At 35.9% G+C, this 21952-nt stretch overlaps 1 long non-coding RNA gene across 1 annotated transcript in view; it reads right to left on the bottom strand.

Moving 5' to 3' along the window:
* LOC122232772 overlaps nt 1-21952 on the bottom strand; it is a 54738-nt gene that overhangs the window by 14009 nt on the left and 18777 nt on the right. Inside the window, exon 2 of the long non-coding RNA XR_006210165.1 lies at nt 5761-5811. This is a non-coding gene — a long non-coding RNA (uncharacterized LOC122232772). The remainder of the gene's footprint in view (nt 1-5760; nt 5812-21952) is intronic.

The raw sequence follows: 21952 nt of genomic DNA, 5'->3' as shown, positions 1-21952 counted from the left end.
AATGTATTTAAGTTATACAACATAATTTGATATATATATAGTAAAATTATTACTACTACAGTTGAGCTAATTAGCATGTCTTTTCCTATAGTTATTTTTGTGTATGTCATACAGTTATTGTTTTGTGTGTAATGAAATCTGAAATCTCTTAGCTTATGTCTAATATTCAATACAGTATTATTAACTGTAGTACTTGTGCTGTTCGTTAGATCTCTAGACTTATTTATCCCAAATAACTTCAACTTTGAACGCTTGACCAGTATCTTTCCATTTGTCCTCCATCTCTTAGCCCCTGATAACCACCATTCTACTGCTTCTGTGGTTTTTTAGATTCTACCTATGAGATCATGCAGGTATTTTCCTTTCTGTGCCTTGCTTATTTCACTTAGTATATCTTCCAGCTTCATTCATGTTTGCATCAACATGAAGTTCCTTTTAAATGAAAGCCAATTTATAGACTCCTAGAATTGATTTAACATTTTTCTTTTTTTCTTTATTTTTTTTTGGTTGCCAAAATCTCCCCAATTTTTTTTATTCCAGTATTATTAATAGTGTTACAGTAGTTTCAAGTGTACAACAGAGTCATTCGACAATTCTATACATTACTCAGTGCTCACACCACAGTAAGTGTACTTTTAACGCCCTTCACCTATTTCAGTCATCCCTCCACCCACCTCCCCTCTGGTAGCCCTCAGTCTATTCTTTAAGAGTCTTTTTGTTTGTTTGACTCTTTTTGTTTGTTTCTTAAATTTCACATGAGTGGAATCATATGGTATTTGTCTTTCTCTGATTGACTTAATTCATTTAACATTATACCTTCTAGATCCATCCTTGCTGCAAATGGCAAGAGTTCACTCTTTTGTATGGCTGAATAAAATATTCCATTGTGTATATGTATACCACCTCTTCTTTATCTATTCATTTATTGATGGTCACTTGGATTGCTTCCATAATTTGGCTATTGTAAATAATGCTGAAATAAACATGGGGGTGCATATATCTTTTCACATTAATGTTTTTATATTCTTTGGGTAAATGCCCAGTAGTGGAATTACTGGATGATACGGTGGTAACTCTCTTCTTAATTTTTTTGAGGAAACTCCATACTGTTTTCCACAGTGGCTTCACCAGTTTACATTCCCATCAACAGTGCACAATGGTTCCTTTTCTCCACATCCTCACCAACACTTGTTGTTTCTTGCATTTTTTTTAAATTTTAGCCATTCTGACACGTGTGAGAATGGCTAATTAATTTGCATTTCCCTGATAATGAGTGATGCTGTACATCTTTTAATCTGTCTGTTGGCCACCTGGATATCTTCTTTGGAGAAATGTCTGTTCATGTGTTCTGTCTATATTTTATTGGATCGAGTTGTATCAGTTCTTTATATATTTTGGATACTAAGCCTTAATCAGATATGATACATTCAAATATCTTCTCCCATTAAGTAGGTTGTATTTGAATTTTGTTGATTGCTTCCTTTGCTGTACAGAAGCTTTTAATTTTGATGTAGTCCCAATAGTTTATTTTTGCTTTTATTTCTCTTGCCTCAGGAGACACATCTAGCAAAATGTTGCTATGGCCATTGCCAGGGCTCTCTTCCTCTTTTTTTTTTTTTTTTTTTTATTCATTTTAAGAGAGAGAGCATGCACACAAATGGGGAGGGGGTAGAGAAAGAGAATCCCAAGCAGACTCTGCACCACCAGTGCAGAGTCCGATAGGGGGCTTGAACCCATGAACTGTGAGATCATGACCTGAGACAAAGTCGGATGCTTAACTGACTGAACCACCCAGGTGCCCCTGCTAGTGCTCTCTTCTAAGATTTTTATGGTTTAGGGCCTCACCGTTAGGTCTTTGATCCATTTTGAGTTTGTTTCTGTGTATGATGTAAGGAAGAGATCCAGGTTCATTCTTTTGCACATAACTGTCCAGTTTTCCTATGTAGTTCCATGATTCTATATATATATATATATATATATATATATATATATATATAGATAGATAGATAGATAGATATATGTAAAGTCTCAATACCAAATGTGACAAGTGTGACTACTCCTCTAACAAAGATATGAAATAATTATATCATGCTAAAACATTTCCTTTTACCCCTTTACAGTTAATCCCAACTACTCCAGTTTGTCCCAGGCAACCACTGATTTATTTTTCATACATTTATTTTGTCTACTTTAAAACTTTATGTAAATGGAATCACTTGTTGTACCTGGCTTCTTTCACTCAAACCAATATTTAGATTCAGCCATATTATGTGTAGCTACAGTTTGTTCATTTTTATTGCTAAGAAAGCTGCACCACATAGAATATGCCACAATTCATGACATTTGGGTTGCCTTATGTTTTGGTTATTATAAATGAACCTGCTTTGAACATTCATGTATAAGATTTTTTTGTGTGTATGTTATGGAAACATAACAGCTAAATACCTATGAGTGAAAGCTCTAGGATAGACAAATATTTAACTTTGTAAGAAAATGCCAAACTATTTTCTAAAGTTGTTAGTTTGCTTGCTTTTTAACATCTCACTCCTACCTGAAATATTATGGGTTCTGCGAACTCCATACCCTCACCAACATTGGGTATTATAAACCTTAATTTCAGACATTCTAATTCGTATAAAATAGGTATCTCATTCTGGGTTTAATTTTCATTTGCCCATGACCAGTCATGTTGAGCATCTTTTCATGTACTTATTGGCCAGAAGTACATCTTTTCTGAAGTGTCAGTTAAAGTCCTTTGTCCATTTATTTTTGTCAGGCTCTTTGTTTTTGTATAATCGAATTGTTAAGAGTTATTTATAAATTCTGAATGCAAGTTCTCTGTCAGTTATATGCATTACAAATCTTTTCTCCTGGGCTGTGATTAGCCTTTTCATTTTTGTAATGAAAAGAGCAAAGAGTTTTAATTCTGAAGAAGTGCAATTTATTAATTGTTTTCCTTTATAGTTTGTGCTGTGACCTCAGAAATCTCTGTTTACCCCCAGATCGTAATGATTTTCCCTGGTCTTCTGGTAGAAGTGTAATAGTTAAACCAGGCTTCTAGCGAGGTAGACATTACCCTCATTTCAAAATTATGGAAAAGACAGGCAGGGTAGTAAAAACCCACTCATATTAATGCCAGGACTGCCCAACTTCCTAATGAGTTATATATTTTTTAAGTGCTCAAATTACAGTTTATAGTAAGGGACAGTGGAAAAATGATAGGACCTAAAATTGAAATTCTTGAAATCTAACCTCAAACACTCTACATCTCAGCTGTGTGACCTTGTGTGGGTAACTTCATTCTTAACTGAGGAGTTAGAATGGAAAGCCTTCATGTTTCCTGCAGTTTGAATTTCATAAGTAAGCAAAATCCAGTTTCCTCTATTGCGGACTCTTAAGGGCCAAACACAGCTGCCTGTGGAAGCTTCTCTTGTATATTGTAAATGACGTGTAAACTCCTTCAGCCCAGCAAACAGAGAGATGCAGGCGCTGCTGTGCCATTTCACCCCGGTGGGCTGGCCAAATTCCAATCCATGTAATTGCATTCCACAGCTCCTGCCTCCCCTGCTGGTTCAGTTGGGATGGGGTGAGCGGTTCCCAAACCCAGCCCTCACTGCCTTCTTCAACAGTTGGGATCTATTGCTCTGTGCTATGAAACAACCATCAGGCCACCCCACTCCCAAAGTGGCTTCTGTGTGCAGTCCCAGCCTGTGGATTCCCAGGAGGGTGCTTTAATGGGGGCAGCCCTGAAGTCAAAGTATATATGTCTCTGGTTACTCCCTCCATGCACTGAGAAGAATCCCAGGGTCTGGGAAACATAAGGAACAGTGATGTAGTGAGGACATAATTTGGAAGGAAGAGTGCATTTTTTTTTAATTCTAAGGGAAATGGAAAAAACATGGTTCTAGGCAGAAAACAAATGCAACCTTGTGTTTACTTCCATGGGGCTGCTGCTCCAGAGGTAACCTTGCTAATTAGATTTTGTGTGTGTGTGTTTATGTGTGTGTGTGACTTTGTTATTAGATGTCTGTTAATGAGTTGCACCATCTCATCTTGCCTGCAGTCTCCCTGGGCTGCTCTGAAAGTCTGTGTAGAGAAAACAGAGTAAGGTGCCTGTGCGGGAGACACATATTTGTCATGAATGCAAGCATACATGCTGTATATTGGACATTTCAAACACTCTGAAAGCCCAATGAGGCAGATAGGCTAGACATCTTTGACCTCTAGAAGAAACTTAGGATCCAACCTGGCTGAAGAGTAGGTGTGGTTATATAGTAAATAAACTGTTACCTGTGACTTAATCTTGCCTGAGGCTACTGCTATTGGAATAGTAATTCATTGATTTTTTTCCTAATCTTTTCCCATCCCAGAGCTTAAAAAAAAATCTTTCCCATGTCTTTATGCTTTATGAATAACCGTATTCAATCAATTCAGAAAACCATGAAGTTTAAAGTTTAATTCTAAAAGCAATGCCTTTACTCTCCTTCCTTCTTACCTGCAGTATGGGAACCGCACTTCTCTGAGATACTCTCCAACTGCGTCAGTGTAAGTTTATAGTGTGCATTGTGTATATGTGCACATTCATGAGTGTGGTTGGCTTCTGTGCACTGAAATTATAAGTACTGACTTGAGAAAGAAGTTGCTAGTTTACAAATTACTTCACTGACAAAATAAGAGAAAAAGAGTTCTCTTGTTTGAATGAAATACATTTGCCCTGAAGAAGAGCAGAAAATGCCACCCCAAAATATGCCTCTTTAGCATAAGAATTATTTTGAGCAGATCATTATTTTTTTAAGTTTACTTATTTGTTTTAAAAGAAAGAGAGAGAGTGAGCAGAGGAGGGGCAGAGAGAGTGGGAGAGAGAATCCCAAGCAGGCTCTGTGCTGTCAGCATGGAGCCTGATGCAGGGTTAGAACTCACAAACCATGAGATCATGACCTGAGCTGAAATCAAGAGTCAGATGATGCTCAACCAACTGAGCCATCCAGGCGCCCCTATTTTGACCTGATTATTTCAAGAAACTGAAGACAGGAGAAGTTCTGAAAACAGACTAGAAGTTACAGGTTTGTAAGAGAAATTTACATTTATAAAGGAAAGCTCCGTTTGTAAGTGCCTCCCTTTAAGCACCAGTATGAGGAGGATGACTCTAAATCATAAAAAAATCTTATCAGTGGAAAAGCACAGACTTAAATCTGCATAACAATCTTTGCCTTTATTTAATTTGCTTTTCCTAGTAACCTCCCAGAATTCTGCCCCCCTCCACACACATCATTTTTCTTTTGTCTTTAGTTTAATATGGCATATAAGGTGGTAGGTGGGGCCATCTTAGGAAGTTTAATTCATTTTTTCTGAGTGTCCCTCAGGTATATGTGAGCTATACATACATGTTAATAAACTTTTGTTTCTTTTTTTTTCTTGTTAATTTCTCTTTTTATTACAGGGGTCTCAGCAAGAACTCAGAAGGGTAGAGGGAAAATTATTTTTCCTCCCCTTATACCCTTCATACGATTACTAAATTTGGCAAAAGTTTCTAATTAAGAATTGCTCTTAAAATGAAGAGCAGAAACAGTTTATTATCTCCCAGAAATATCCCCCTTTCATCTTTTATAGTGCTGTCTTTGTTTATTTTGTCATCTGTTATATCTACTTACAAATTGCCTTTTCTTTTAACTGTACTTTTTTAAAGGTCCCTGCTGCCAGGAAGCAGAGACTGCCATGAAAATATTATGCCAATAGCTTTAATGCTTATAGAGCCATTACCTTTTTGCAGTAAAATCCATCTTGTCTTTCTATGACCCACAGATAAGCAGTCTGTAGAAAAAAAAAAAAGAATAAAGATGATGATGGCATAATTCTAACTACTGCACTAACTTAATTTCTCTGGGCTAATCATGTAATTTTTCTGGCTCGATTTCTAAAATTTGAATATCTGTCTCACTGAAATCACAAGAATATAGAAAAAATAAATACATTCATTCAAAAATATTTGTTGAGTTCCTGCTACAAAGAACAAACAAACAGAAACAGTGTTTTTGGAACTTTGATGTGTAAGATGTATTTCCTGCTCTCAAATCTCATGTTCTAGAGAACATAAAATGTAGAATGAAATAATTGAATAAAATGCTTGTAAGGGCACAATGGTATCTCCATGGAAGCCTCCATGGAGAAAATGACATTGGAGATGAGCCTAGAACACAGTGGGGTGGACTGTATCATAACTGGAATAACTGGAGCAGAACTCTTTCAGAACTGCTCTAGAAATAATGGTTTGAAATAATGGTTTGAAAGAAATAATGGTTTGAAATGGAGAAGCAAACAGACTGAATCAAATGAAATATTTTAGAAAGTGCTTTGTATAACCAAACATGCAATGCTAATGAAAAATGATCACCACTATTACAGACCCAGTGGAGTCTACTTTGAGGACATTTTCATTTCAATATCATAAATCTCCAGAGGAAACTACATGGGCACTTAGTGTTTTGTTTTTGTTGTTACTGTTTCATTTGTTTGTAAGCACTGTGAAGCTGGGGACAGAAAGAGGTTGAGGGCAGAAGCCCTGAATAAGACTTCTAATCTTCCTCTCTAGCTTCAGCTTTGCTCAGAGGCTTTTTGCTCATCATCTTCTATGGACTATGCCTCAAAATAATAAACATAGGCACTTAAAACCATCTGAATTTTCTTGCTAAAAGAAATGTTGTATTAGGTTCCTAGGGCCACAGTAATAAATTGCAACAAACTTGGTCATTTAAAACAACAGCAACATTTATCCTCTCACAGTTCTGGAGGCCAGAAGTCCAAAATGAAGAACTACACTCCCTCTGAAGTCTCTAGGAGAAAATCCAGCCTTGCTTCTTTCAGCATTTGGTATTTGGTGGCTCCAGATGTTTCTTGGCATCACTATTCTATTTGTTTGCTAAGGCTGCCATAACAAAGTACTGCAGACAGGGTGGCTTAAATAACAGAAATTTATTTCCTTATAGTTCTGGAGGCTAGAAATCTAAGATGAAGGTGTCAGCAGTTGGTTTCGTTTGGAGCCCTTTTTGGCTAGCGGATGGTGGTCTTTTCCCTCTGTCTTCACATGGTCTTCCCTCTATGTGTGCCTATATCCTAATCTCCTCTTTTTGTAAGGACTCCAGTCATTGGATTAGGGCTCACCATAACGATCTCATTTAACTTTAATTATCCCTTTAAAGGCCTTAACTCCAAATGCTGTCATATTCTGAATGCTGGACATTATGGCTTCAACATACCAATTTGGGGGGGGGGGTCACAATTTAGCCTATAGCAACTATAGTCTCTGCCTCCATCTTCATATGGCCATATCCTCTTTCTGTTTCTTCTCCTCTTCTATCTGTGTTAAATCTTCCTCTGTCTTTCATAAAGACACTTGCCATTGGGTTTAGGACACACCCGAATGATCCAGGATTATCTCCTCATCTCAAGGTCCCTAACTTAATTGCATCTGCCAAGGCCCATTTTCCAAATAAGATCACATTCACAGTTTCTGGGGAATATGGCACGGACATATCTTTAGGAGAGCTATCTCTATATGCATTGCAGTTGTGCACCACTAAAATATTGGTTACCCAGTCTTTCATTCTATTTTCTTTCTTGTTAGTAGTATAAACCATTTTATACTTAAATTTAAATAAAGATAACACTTTTTTGGGGGGAGGGTAATATACCACTATACAGAGACAGTTACTTAAAGCATAATCAGATGTATTTTGGCTTATGTGGTACTTTTTAACCTTATCTTTTAATACCAAAAGTTCAAATACCATGAACATTTCTGGTTCTTGGCTAAGATTTAACAAGTTTTTCTGTTCTATATTTTGAGAAAAGATAGCAAGATGTTTCTAAGCAGTAAGATTTGTAACTGCTAAAATACTATTACTTTGGTTCTAGTTCATTATTTAAAATCTTTTTTGTTTAACTATAGATACAGGTCATCTATAAATTCACTTATTTTGATTTAACTATTTATGCGTGGCAAAAAAGGAAATAAAAACCATGACTATAATAATCTAAGATATATAGCTATATATCTTACATATATAATTAAATCTATTATTAAATTAACAAATATTTATTGGACAAGAAACTATTATGTGTCCAGCTATTGGAAAAGTAATACTATCTACACAGTCTATGGATTCTTATTGTACTTAAAGGCAGTATCACATTGTTTTGTTCTAAGATTCACACAATCATGAATTAGTCTTACAGGACAGAAATCAACATGTTTTCCAGGCTAGTACGAGGGATATGTAGAAAGTAGTAAAATATTAGGGAACAGTTTGGAGAGATTAGAGAAAAGTGTTCTTGACAGACTATGACATTCAGTAAGAAAAGAAAGCTAGGGCTATTTTAGAATGGTCCTGGTTTAGCATGCTTAAAAATTTGCATTTGTTCATACAGGCAAAAAGATACTATTGATAATGTTACCAAAATAGGGGCAATATTGTATAATGCAACTCTAGAAATGCAAATATAAATTTGGCATACATCTGCAAAGCAAGAAGTAAAATTAATACCAATACCAGATTGTCTCAAAGTACGTAAAGGGAAACCAAAATATATGAAAGGTATACTTTGCAAAGATGCTAGCTCTTCCCTTATAATTTGATAAATTCAATGTAACCTCAATTGATATAATTTCCGTTTGTTGGTTTTTAACTATAGAAGCTACCTCTATGTTTCAAATGAAGTGGAAAATACTCTTTTTTAAAAATATCTGTACTTTTGTATTAAAAGAAGGAAATGTATAAAACATTAAAATATATCATAAAACTGCTGTAATCAAAACAGTTTGTCCCTGGCATAAGAAAACTAACAGATCAATAGAAGAGAACAGCAGGAGGGGGTCTATAAATAGTCATGAGTATACATAAGATTTCACTATATGAAGTCATTATTATAAATAGCTTTACCCTTAACTTTTTTCATGAAAACTATTGATAAATCAAAGAAAAACATAACAAAAGAATACAAAAAATATACTACAAATGAACAAACTTTTAAGTGTTTCAGGGGAAAAGATTTTTGATACAAGATTTAAAAAACATAAACAAACCATAAAAGTTTTTTAACAGATAAAATAATTTCTGAGCAAAGATAATCATTGACAAGTACAAATATCACCTGAGAAAATATCTTTGCAATTTCTGTAAATGACTTATATTAAATATCACTTAAAAATCAATATTTAAGGGGCACTGGGTGGCTCAGTCAGTTAAGTGTCTGACTTTGGCTCAGGTCATGATCTTAGAGCCTGTGAGTCCAAGCCCCACATCGGGCTCTGTGCTGACATGACAGCTCAGAGCCTGGAGCTTGCTTTGGATTCTGTGTAACCCTCTCTCTCTGCCCTTCCTCTGCTCACCTTCAGTAGGTCTCTCTCTCTCAGAAAATGAGTAAACATTTAAAAAATCAGTATTTTAAAAGATCTATAATTACATACTTATTTACACGTATCTTAAACTTCATACAAATAAAATTCTGAAATAAAGAAAATTTTGAGCAGGTATTTATGAAGGAAATATGAATAACTTCTAAGTATATAAAAAGAATTGGTAGGAGTATGGAAAATAAGCTCTCTCCTTCACATTTGGTGTGAAGTACAAATTGATGCAACATTATTATATGATAATTTGGAATGTCTATCAAAATGTGAAATGTGTGTTCTTGGTCCAAGCAATTCTATTTTTAGGAATTGAACTCATAAAGACACTGAAATAAACACATTAAGAATTCATGCATAAGAATATTTACTGCAGAAGTTTCTGTATAACTAAATTTGTAACATCCTAGATGTTCATAGGGAAATCATTCACCTACCCATTCAATATATATTTATTTAGTACCTTCTTTTTTTTTAACTTTATTTATTTATTTTGAGAGACAGAGAGGAGGAAAAGGGCAGAAAGCAAGGGAGGGAGAGAGAAAGAATCCCAAACAGGCTACGCACTGTCAGCCCAGAGCCCAACGTGGGGCTCAAACTCACCAACCGTGAGTTCATGACCTAAGCCAAAATCAAGAGTTGGATGCTTAACTGACTGAGCCACCCAGGTGCGCCTAGAGTTTCTAGTTTAAGTTGGGCAACTGGTGGGGCAATCAATAGTTTTTTTGGTTTGTTTTAAAGGCATAAGAACAGCCTTGTTGAACAGATATTGAGACAATTTTGGATCTCTTCTATTTGATATGCTTATAATTTGCTGAGGCAGAAATTTCTAAACAATAGGTGGAAAGGATAATAGAAAATTGAAGACTACCTCTTGTTGACATTAAATTCAGTGTTTATATAATTACCTATAGAAATGAGATAAAATAGTACACTTCTCCAAAGGTACATCTTTCCCAATCTTGTAATTATTGACATAATTGTGGATTTCATTTCACTATCTGCTACTTTTTCTATCTTCTTTTACTGTTGGGATACAATACAGAGAATTTTACTGGTTGAATAGTCCAAAGTATTTATAATTGGAAACCACTAATCAAGTCTCACCTTCTTGTTTATAATTATGAGGGAAATAAATCAGTTTTAAATAACTTGCCTTTTACTTATCTATCAAGGGATAGCATCTGTACTTATAGGGTAAGAGTTCTACAGCCATTACTTGTGAGGCATTTTTTACTTTGATTTCAGGTACATGAGATTGATTTTAAAATGTACTTAATGAGGGGTGCCTGGGTGGCTCAGTCGGTTGAGCATCTGGCTTCAGCTCAGGTCATGATCTCAGTTTGTGGGTTCAAGCCCCACATCGGGCTCTGTGCTGACAGCTGAGAGCCTGGAGCCTGCTTCAAATTCTGTGTCTCCCTCTCCCTCTGTTCTTCCCCTGTTCATGCTCTGTCTCTCTCTCTCCTTCAAAAATAAATAAAAACATTAAAAAAAATTTTTTTAATGTACTTAATGAAGAGAAGCCAAATCCACAATTGTCAGAAACTATGAGTTACCTGATGTGAACAAAATAACAAATTACTTAAGACAGTTCAATGACAAGAGTGTTAACTTTAAACCGAGCAAAGAGCAGTTTTATTTAAATAAAAAATGAGTTTATTCAAAAATAGAGGAATGCGATTCAGAAAGAGCAAGGTAGGGCAAACCACAGGCAAGTCCAAAGAGATGAAGGGAAGGTCGGCTTTTATCAGGTTTTAGGAGGAAATTAGGGAGGACTGTTCCTGAATAAAAGTTTATTGGAGAGTACAAGAGTTTGGGGTTGTTGCGGTTTCTCAAGTGCCTTGTTGCTGGGACATGGATAGATCTTACTTTTCTTCAAGGCATGAGATAAATTCTTATGTCAAAAGTGTCCTTTCTCATCAAGAATAGCTCTTACCTTCCTCTTTCTGCAAGGAATGATACCTGGGTTAGAGCACCCCCTTCAGGACTTCCCAACTCTATTTTAAATGACATTTCCTTTATTTACTTTCACAGGAGGATGGCTCATTGATTTCACAATTCCCAAAATCCATTGAGTGTTGAACTGGTTTTTGAGAGGATGGAATTTATTGCTTGGGTCTCAAATTATGAACTTGATTTGGGTTGTTTTGGTTAGGGATGAGTATTCACAGGCATACATCAGGTTTGGGATGAGTGACTTTAAGCACATTTTTTTTTTTAAACAAAATTTCAATTTGGCAAAACTCAAAACATTCTTTTTTGTCAACCATTTTCCCTTAATTATTAAACCCATGTGGCTGCTAATGGAACTTAATCCATGTGTTTTTCATTCACTTGCATCAATTCATCAAGCACTGTTTTGTAATAGCGTTTGACGTGAAAGAAGCATTCTGGGGCCTTTTTCTTAGAAACAGGAAGTGCTGTTCTGCCAAAAAGTAAATGAACTCTAACCCTCCAAAATTTAAATTCCATTTGAAATGCTGAAGATAAAAAAGAAGCACAGAATTTAAGTTGGCAAAACATGTTCCCCAATCCTTCATTGCTTCAGTTTTACTTGTGGAAAATTACCTGGTGAATGCTAGGTTGGGTTTGTTTTCCCTGATATCACATAGCTGATTATCAAAGCACATGAAGGGAGAGCATTTGTTTTGACTGAGGCTGATGTTTCCATACCCACAAATATTTGATAGGCTTTTGGTGAAATTCTCTTCATCCTCAGGAAGAGCTGCAAATACAGAAAGGAAAAACCCTGCCTCTGATCATACCTTACTCTATTGTACCCATCAGAGAATTTCTTTTCTCTTTTCTGGGTTAGGCAATCAGCTATAAGTGGTGAGGTGAGGTTAATATGAACAATATTAGTGTAATTTGCTGTTATTCTCTAGGGCTGGAATCTGGGCATCTTTTTCTAATTTCTATGTGTGTATGTATGTATATATGTATTCATTCATTCCTCATTCATTGATTCCCCAGAGTGATTATAATGTACAGCCAAGTTTAAAAATGGGTTTCCAGCTCCCTCAATGTAAAATCTCAACACTCATCCCAAATATTGATTCAGAATCTTCCGTTTAAAGAGATCCCTGGGTAATTCATGTCAACAACACATTTGAGAAGCACATTTTTAAAAGACCAATTCCTGAGTCCACCATCAGAGATTCTGATTTAACTTGGCCTGAGCATTAGCATCTTTTTTTTTTTTAAACTCCCCAGGGGTTTCTAATGTGCAGAAAAGTTTGAGAATGACTCCTCTAGGCTAGTTTATGGAATCTCAGGTTCGCTGAGTTTAAGAAAATCATTGTCAGGGTGATAACCTATTTTCTACCCAGTAGGGTAGAAAAAGATGACCAATGATCTTGTGGCACCTCTACCTATTTCTAGATGGAGTGGATCATCACCCAGGTTAAATGACTCCCTAGAAAGAATTTCCAAACTATCACCTCTAAGAAAGTCTCACATCACTGGAAAAGCTGCCTTTAGTGTTTCATTGATTTTCTTTCTAGACTTTCTCTTTCAAAATGCAAATCCTCCCATGAAGGTAAATATCCTCATCACTGCAGTATAAATAAGGATGCTCAGTCACTCTCCTCTGATTCACTGGAGTAATTACTCTGAAACTGAAGGTTGTAGTGTCCAGTAAAACTGGGTTTGAATAAATCCCCAGGTGAGAGGAGAGAAAGAAATGGCAGCCACTCAGAGTGAGTAAAAGAGAACTGCAATGTCTGAAGCTGGGGTGGGGGACTCTGGCAGCCTTCCTTTGACAGATTAGCTGGGTAGGACTTTAAGGCAGTGGGAACAATTACAGTTGATTTGTAATGCCTATAGTGGCAGGAGGGAGCAAAGGGCTGACATGAGGAAACTTGGATTTTAGGATTAAGAAAATAATAATGAATTAGAAACGTGGCAGGTCTTTGGAATGGCGTCTGGGCTGCAGGATGGGTTTCATTACATGAATAAATGAAATGGGTAATGATTTTTAAAAACCAAGACTCAAAAGAAACAGAAAGAGGATGGTGAAAAATAAGCAGTAAAACAATCAAATTGAGAAAGCATGAATAGAGGACCAGAAGAAAACAATAGTAAAATCAAAGTTGATTCAAAAATCCTAAGTGTATTTATAAAAAGGTATCTCAAGAAAAATAATTGGGAGTTGTTTTGTTTTTTCTTTTTCTCCACATCACCCTCTACACCTGTGCAATCATCATGTCCCATTAAATTTATTCCCTACATGGTTTCAAATTAACTCACTGGAATATTCCATCACTACTAAAACCGTCTTAAGTTTCCCTTTCAGGTTGGCCTCACACCCCATTCCCCACCTGGCAGGAAGACTAGCATATATGAAATTCACAACCACGTAACAGTCCTCAATAAAAGAGTGAATCCTCCACAGCCCTAACACTTGGCTCCTATTTCTTCAGTCTTGTGTGTATTAACTCAACTGTGAAATAAATTAATTAATAATTCCGGCCATCATGTGAGATGTTTCCACAAACTCTCTTTTGTCACTCAGAGTAAGCCTGTGAAATGGGTGTTATTACTGATAAAGAAACTGAAAACTTGGAAAATTAAGTGACTTATTCACAGTGGATAATCAGGAATTTCTAATTTCATATTAAGCTGAGGTTTGCATATGCTAGTCAAGTTAGTATATTTATTAAGACTGCAAATGTATGAAGAATAGTAATTTGAAAGGATGCCAACCTTACTTGTTTAATGTTTAACTAATGTTATATGATTATGATTTATTCATTCAAAAATATTTATTGAACACTACTTGATATGATTGGAGCTGTGATAGTTAGACTTCAGTATTGTAGCAACAGAAAATTTGAGATGTTTTATGTGTGAAATAGATAATAAGTAAATAGGTAAATAAATTTACCACTTCTGTTCCATGCATGCTGGACTAAATAATTAAGACTAATAGTTTCACAAAGCACAGCTATAAAAAAACTGTACAAAATGTTAAAAAAGAATGCTTGTGAGCATTATTGAGCTAATATGATAGTAAAGGATTATCACATGAGGATTTGGGGGAAGAAAGATAAACAGGGAATTAATCCTAACATTTGTGGACATTTTCCTTTAGCCAAAAAAGGGAAAAGCCAGGAAACTAAGAGTGTAGGATGTACTCTTAGCAGCCCCAATCAACTAAAAATGCAGGTGGTAGAGTGCAGGCCCCTCCAAAGGGGAGGCAGTAGTGGTAAGCCTCTAGGTTGTGAGTTTGATTGTGACAGATTGCACCACAGAAGAAAAGGTGCTCTAGAATTTAAAAAGACCCTCATAGGCATTTCAGTTCAATGCTGAATTATCTCATTCGTTCAAATTAGATGGGGGTAATGCAGGAATTCTAGTACACCCTAGTGCATAAGTGCACATCTGGCGCACACACACACACACACACACACACACAATTACAGGGGCACCTGGGTAGAAGAGTCTAACTTTGGCTCAGGTTATGATCTCACAGTTCTGTGTTGCCAGCTGGAAACTTTGGATTCTGTGTCTCCCTCTCTCTCTCTCTCTCTGCCCCTCCCCTGCTTGCCCTCTCTCTACCTCTCAAAAATAAACAAACATTAAAAAAAATTACACAACATTCTAGGCCTCAAATTCTTTCTTAAAACAAATCTGCAAATGGAGTATCAAGTGCACACTCCAAAATAACCAGGAACACTAAATGACAGGAAACATGAGTTTTGTATTGGGATGAGAGGGAGCAGTGGGCAGGAAAAAGAGCAGAAGCGACAGAAAGTAGAAAGAGACAGTGAAGGACTCCAAATATTGGAATTATCAGATTCAAATGTTAAAATACTATGCTTAATGTGTTCATATAAATAGGAGACAAAAGGGATATTATTGGCAGAAAACTGAAAATTCAAAAAATTAAATAAAAACTCAAAAATTGAAAAATACAGCAACAAAAGTTTAGAATGCAGTGGTTGGGTTTATTGCAGATATGACACAACTGAAGGGAGTTAATAGTAAACTGGAAGAAAGGTCAAAATACAATAAGCATTATGAAGAACATGAATAAATAAATATATTGAATACACAGAAGATAAGAAGAGACATGATGAATGGTATGAGATCTGAGCAATACCAGTCAATACATTTATAAAATAAAGAGCAAACATGTAGAATATTTGAGCACAATGATTAGAAAACGTGACCTAACTGGCATATATTGGACATTGTAACTAACAACTCCAGAATACATAACTATCAAACATACATGAAAACATTTCCAAAAATTGAACCTTAGATTGTGCCATAAATGAGTCTCAACAAATGTCAGAGCATTAAAATCATATAAAGTGTGTACTCTGACCACAGTGCAATTAAGCTAGAAATCAATAATGAAAAGTTAACTGGAAAATAATACTATGTTTGGAAATTAACAAGTAAACTTCTATAATAAACCACAGATCAAAAAATAAATCTGGGGCAACAGAAAAAGTTGAATAATATCACAGCATGGTAATGCAACTAAATCCACAATTAAAGGGAAACATGTAGAATCAAACAACACATTTTTAAAAATGGAACAAATTGAAAATCAATGAAGTTAGAAATAAAATTAATCCTAGTAAAATGTGAGGAAGAAAATGACAAATATGAAGGCAAATATTTAAGTGAAATTCATAAATACAAGCTTAAAATGAAACATTTAAGATATAATCTCAGACAAGATTAATCATGACAAAATATCAACGTCAAGAATAAAAGAGTGTAATACCAATTGTACAATTAACAGCCAATAAAAGGATACTATGAAAAACTTGATGCAAAATAATTCAAAATGTTTGGTGATCAACTTTAAAATGATCAAATTTATAGAAAAATACTATTTCCAAAACACCTGCATAAAGAATGGAAAATTAGAAATTCACCACCAGTGAGTTCTGTCAAACATTTAGGAAAGAAATAATGGTAATATTGCCCAAATTCTTCCATAAAATTTTAAAAACAAGGAAAGCATTTCAAATTCACTTTATGAAGCATTTTTATATATAAATTTGATAAGCATATTAGCAAAGAGGAAAATTACAGCCAATCTAAATAAAATGTTACTAAACTACATCTTTATGTGTGTATACATATATGTATGTGATAACATTGTCATGACTGATTTAAAGTTAGTCCACACATTTGATTCAAAATGTTAATCATTTATGTGGCCTATGTTTACATATAAACTGATAAAAATCATATAATCATCTCAATGATTAAAAAAATTTATAATTTTTATTCATTAGTTATAAGAAATACTCTTAGTATCTTAGGTTTAGAAGAAAACTACATTAATCTGACGAAACACCGCTGCAAAAAAAATCTACAACCATCATATGTAATGATCAATGCTGAGTGACAAGAATTATACTACTTTCCTTGTACTCAATATTGAACTGGAAATCCTAGCTAGAATAAATATATAAAAACAATAAATAAATTTGTAAGTATGGGAAAACAAAATAAAAATGTCATTATTTGCAGGTGATATAATCACATGTAAGGATCTACAGATAAATTATCAGAATTAACACATGAAGTTGTTGAATGGAGAAGAGCAAAGCTGTTAGCTACAGGTCAACATACTAAAAAAACAGTTGTATTTTTACATTCAAACAACAAATAGTAAGAAAATATAATTTTTAAAATATTTCTAACTGGAAGAAAATCAAATGGCTTAGAAAAAATATTAATAGAAGATATGCAGATATCTAAACAGAATACTATAAAATAATATTGATACAAAAGAAATACCTTAATAAGTGGGGATACATTATATTCATGAAATGGAAGATGCCAATTGTCTCTAAACCAGTCTCGATTCAGTATAAATCCTAGAAGGTTTCTCCATGCTTTTGGTATGTATGTGTATGTGTGTTTGTGTGTGTGTGTGTGTAACTTGAACTAATTCTAAAATGTACATAACAATGCAAAGAACCTAGAGGGTTGAAAAATTTTGAAGAGAAACTGACTGAGTTCATGTTATATCATATATTGATATTTACTACAAAGCTATAGTAATTAGATCAAGGTGTTACTAGGCTAAGAATAGACAGAAGGCCAATGAAAGAGTATCTAGAAACAGACCAATGTGTATCTGGACATGACAGTCTTGACACTACAGAGCAGTGCAAAATGGACTCTCTTTTCAATAAATATGCTTGGACAATCAGCTATCCATATGAAAAATAATGAAAACTGACCTCTATGTCACAGTATCAACAAACACCAAAACTAGGGTTATTTTCAGTCTAAAGGAAAAGACAAAACAAACGTCTAGAAGATAATATTAAATATATATGTGTGTGTATATAGTCATTACTTTTATCACAGCAAAACATTTCTTATACAGGGCACAAATATAATCACAAAGGAAAAACTGATAAAATGGACTTTATTAGAATGAAGAAACTGATAAAATTGACTTTATTAGAATAGACTTTATTGACTTATTGATCAAAAGATCATTAAATGATGTAAAAGCCACAAAAATGGGAGAAAATATTAGTAATACTTAAACTTACAATTATGAGAATATTTCTTTAAGTGCATCAGAGTTTCTTAGATAAAAAGTAACTTCAGTGTGCCTTAAGAAAATTAGTAGCCTGAGCCTTGTGAGTGGAAATATGACATATAACAGGACTCTAGCCTAATAGAAGAAGAAGGAGGAGGAGGAGGAGGAGGAGGAGGAGGAGGAGGAGAAGAAAAATTTTGCTAAAGAGAAAAAAAAGAATTAGGAAACCAACAAATTTAGTATATGATCAATAGATAAATAAATTTCAGGCAAAGCAGATGATGAAAAAGAAAAAAGTGGGCAAAGAGCTACATTAGAGTTTAAGGACACAGGACTAGAGAGTTCCAGAGAAAGGAGTATCTGGTGATGTCAGTAGTGGGCACTTGCTTGAAGCTGGAAGTGATGGGGTGTTTGGGACAAAGTCTTTCGACAAACCAGAGGCTGGAAATTAGAGAAGCCTACAGATGCCCATGGAAGCCAAAACTTAAGTAACATGTGGTCAATCCTTAGCTGTTGTTCAGGACAGGGAGTAAAGAAAGGGAAGATTCCTTTAGGTAGACGGTATTTCTATGGGACTTTCCCTAGATAGAATGTACCAGGACCTAACTCTTCCAGAGTAAGAATTGAACTAGGAGTCTGAATGCCATATAATTTATGTTATCAGTCATCACAGAATCAGACAATTGTATTTGGCTTTGTTATTCCTGTTGCCTATTTCTTTGTTTTCCCATAACATCTCAGCAAAGTTTTGTTTTCAATGCTTTTGCTTTAAAAAGGGGGGCGGGTGGAGGGAGACAGAGAAAGAAAAATAAAGGAGAAAGAGGAAGAAAGGAAGAGGGAGGGAGAAAGAAAGGAATGAAGGAAAAGCGAAGGAGAAAGGGAGGAAGGTAGGAAGTAAAGAAGAAGTGTAGAAAGAAAAAAAGAAGGAAGGGAAAGGAAAGGGAAAGAAAAGAAAGGAAAGGAAAGGAAAGGAAAGGAAAGGAAAGGAAAGGAAAGGAAAGGAAAGGAAAGGAAAGGAAAGGAAAGGAAAGTAGGGAGGAAGGAAGAAAAGAAGAAAATTTTCTTCAATTGGCTAATGGTTAATCTGGGAAATTTGTGGACAAGAAGAAAAAAAATTCTGACTGCCTGTTATTAGAGGAGTTGGGGTAAGCACAGCACTTTGGGGACATGGTGTGATCATGCCAGCTAGAGGGTCAGGAGAAAGTGATAGAACTGAGTTTGTGGGTGGGATGAGTTCTCCAGACCAAGGGCACCGCTGGGAATAATTGAGATAGCTGTTTTTGTCTCTTCATTATATTAAAAATATATATGAAAGATTACAAATCAGAATGTTAAAAAACTGCCCACATGTTCATTATTTCAGGCCCTGATTTACTTTTGATCCCTGGGCCTCTTCCATTATTGTCATGTTTACTGGCCTTGCAACATGAATTCTATACATCACCTAAAGAAGTGCCCTGGGATGCTGGGAAGCACATCCATTGCATATCTAAGAGTTACACTCAAGATTTAATTAATGGTAAAGTCTTCACAGAAGACTGAACCGGGGGGAAAAAAGTGAGGGGAAGAGTATCCCAAGGCAGCTCTAGAAAACATCTTTCATTCTATTAGGCCCATGGCTTGGTTTATCTTTATTCTGTACAATATGAGCAGCAGGGTGGGGAATGAAGTTGACCAAGATTTCTCAGATATTTGAGTACAGACAAGTGTATAGTAGCTTACAGGAGAGTCTCTGAGGATGCCCTGGTTTCTAGACATTTGGGGACATAGATAATTACCTTATTAGCCTCAAAAGACTCTGTTAAGCTGAAAGGATGATTTGACTACAAAATTAAAGCATTTTAACTTCTAGTAATGGCTGAGTAAGTATATTGGCAAATCTCTCTAGAAAGCAACTATGAAACAGGGTAAAAATGGACAAAAAGACTATGCTGGTGCTCTAGAAAGTGATCAAAAACAGGTAATAAGATGACAAGCATTTATACTTGAAAAACTGCTGAACTTTGGGTATATAGAACTGGGAATCTGGCATTCTGGCCTGGGCAACTCCATCTCTGCAGCTTTGTTGATGCAGGGCAGGGCAGGCCATGAGGACTGGCAGCTTCTCTGTCACCATTAAAGTTGGCTCATTTGACATGTTACATGCTTGTAATCCCCCTTCCATAAATGCCACAGGGGATTATGGCCAGGAAGAACCGTATAAAGAGAAGTGTTAGTACCTTTGGCACCCAGCAAGCCTAATGAACCCTTGAGCCAAAAGTCTTTGTGAAGGATGATCTTGCTGACTAGATTCTCCAACAAAGGGAGGCAATCTCTACTCAGAGGCACCCCCTGAGCATTTGGCTTTGTAGCCTTCCTAATATGGCCTCTAGGGTACAACCTTTTTGAAAAGTGACTATTACTGTGCTCAGGTTCTTGTCAAAACTAAATGCCTGACCCATGGGAGGCTTGTGAGTATCTTGCGAGATCTTTCCATCGGGGAGGACCAATTCAAATGCAACTAACAGGATGGGAAGGACCCAAAAAAACTAGCTTGTCAAAAGGAAATGGAACATTCAAGAAAGCAAATGGCCTGATCTTAGTGACATTTCAGCTTTATGTAGAAAAGTGGAGGCTATTTCTTAGGAGAAAACTTTAAATCACCATTCGGCCACCTCAGGCAGATTTACTGGCTTATGAGGCCCTGCATTTACAGAGACTTCCCTAAATGCCTGGGCTTCTCTCCCTGATAGTTTTGCTTATTGAAATCCAATGGTGTCCACTGGGCTTCTGTGGCTGTTCAGCCCAACTCCAAGTAGGTGGAAACAAAAGCAGACATGGTTGGCCTACTTAATGGGCAGAACTCAAGACATTTCTCATGACTCTGGGCAACACTCTCCTTGGTGAACCTTGTTTAGTTTTACTGATTCTTAGGTGACTACCAATGGCCTCATGGTCTGGTCTTTCACTTGGATAACCACAGACTGGCAGATTAAAGACGTCTCTCTTTGGGGCCACAAAATATGAAAACAAATAGTGGTTGCCAACTGAACTATTTGGGTCACTCAAGTAAATACTTACAGTAAAGTCCTGTTTTCTGATGAGGCTAGCCAAAAATAAGATGCTGATTGAGACTCTCTACCACCCAGATTGGCATCATTGTTGCCTAGATTCATCATGGTACAACATATGGCAACACATCTGCCATCATAAACTGGAACACAGTAAAAGTCCTATGTTTCTACCAGCCCAGAAGAGACCGTCCACTGTATGCTAGTCTTGTGACTCTTGCAAACATCTGACACAGTTGTCTTGTGGTAGAGGGAGCCTTCTGCATTTACTCCTGGCAACTTAACTATATCAGACTTCTGACTGCTGCTGAGGTTTTCAATGATAGCTCACTTCTGAGGACACTTTTTTCTGGTTACTGTTTTGTTGTTTCAGCTTGAGTAACCGAAACATCTGACGCCTTTGAGACTTTTGAAACTAGCATTTTAAGCTTTCCAAACCATTTGCAGTCTGACAGTGGGCTGATAATCATGGCATTTGATGTAAATTCCATACTCTCTGCCACCCAGAGGCATTTGGTATTATTGAGCATCGGAACAGCTTTCTAAAATATTGACACAAAAATATTTTTGACTGTACCTCCTTTAGCTTCTCCTGGTCTACACACTTTAGTAAATTTTCTGGTCACTGAGTATGGCTGTCCCTAAAAAAGGAATTTTCTCTTTTCATCTAAGAATAAAAGACTTATTTTGAAAATGTGATATTCTATCTATACCATTCTTGTCATGATGCCTCTTTCCTTTCCCTAACAGCAACCCTAGGCTGAACTGTTGGTTAATCCTCTGACTGGCAAACTGGCCAAAAGGGGCCCTAAGGTATCAAAAACTAATTTCAATTCAGCCACCTGGATTCTTTTCTTGGATCAGCATGGCTCTCGATTATATGAATAAGAACCACTATAGTAATGAGTATAGTAATAATCATAAAAAATGCCCACTTCCTCTTGCACCTGGCCCTTCTTGTTGAGAAGTCGA

Source organism: Panthera tigris, chromosome D3 (genome assembly GCF_018350195.1).
Source record: "Panthera tigris isolate Pti1 chromosome D3, P.tigris_Pti1_mat1.1, whole genome shotgun sequence".
Lineage (NCBI taxonomy): Eukaryota > Metazoa > Chordata > Mammalia > Carnivora > Felidae > Panthera > Panthera tigris.
Note: the sequence above shows the minus strand (reverse complement) of the source record. Positions and strands in the feature narration are given on the sequence as shown.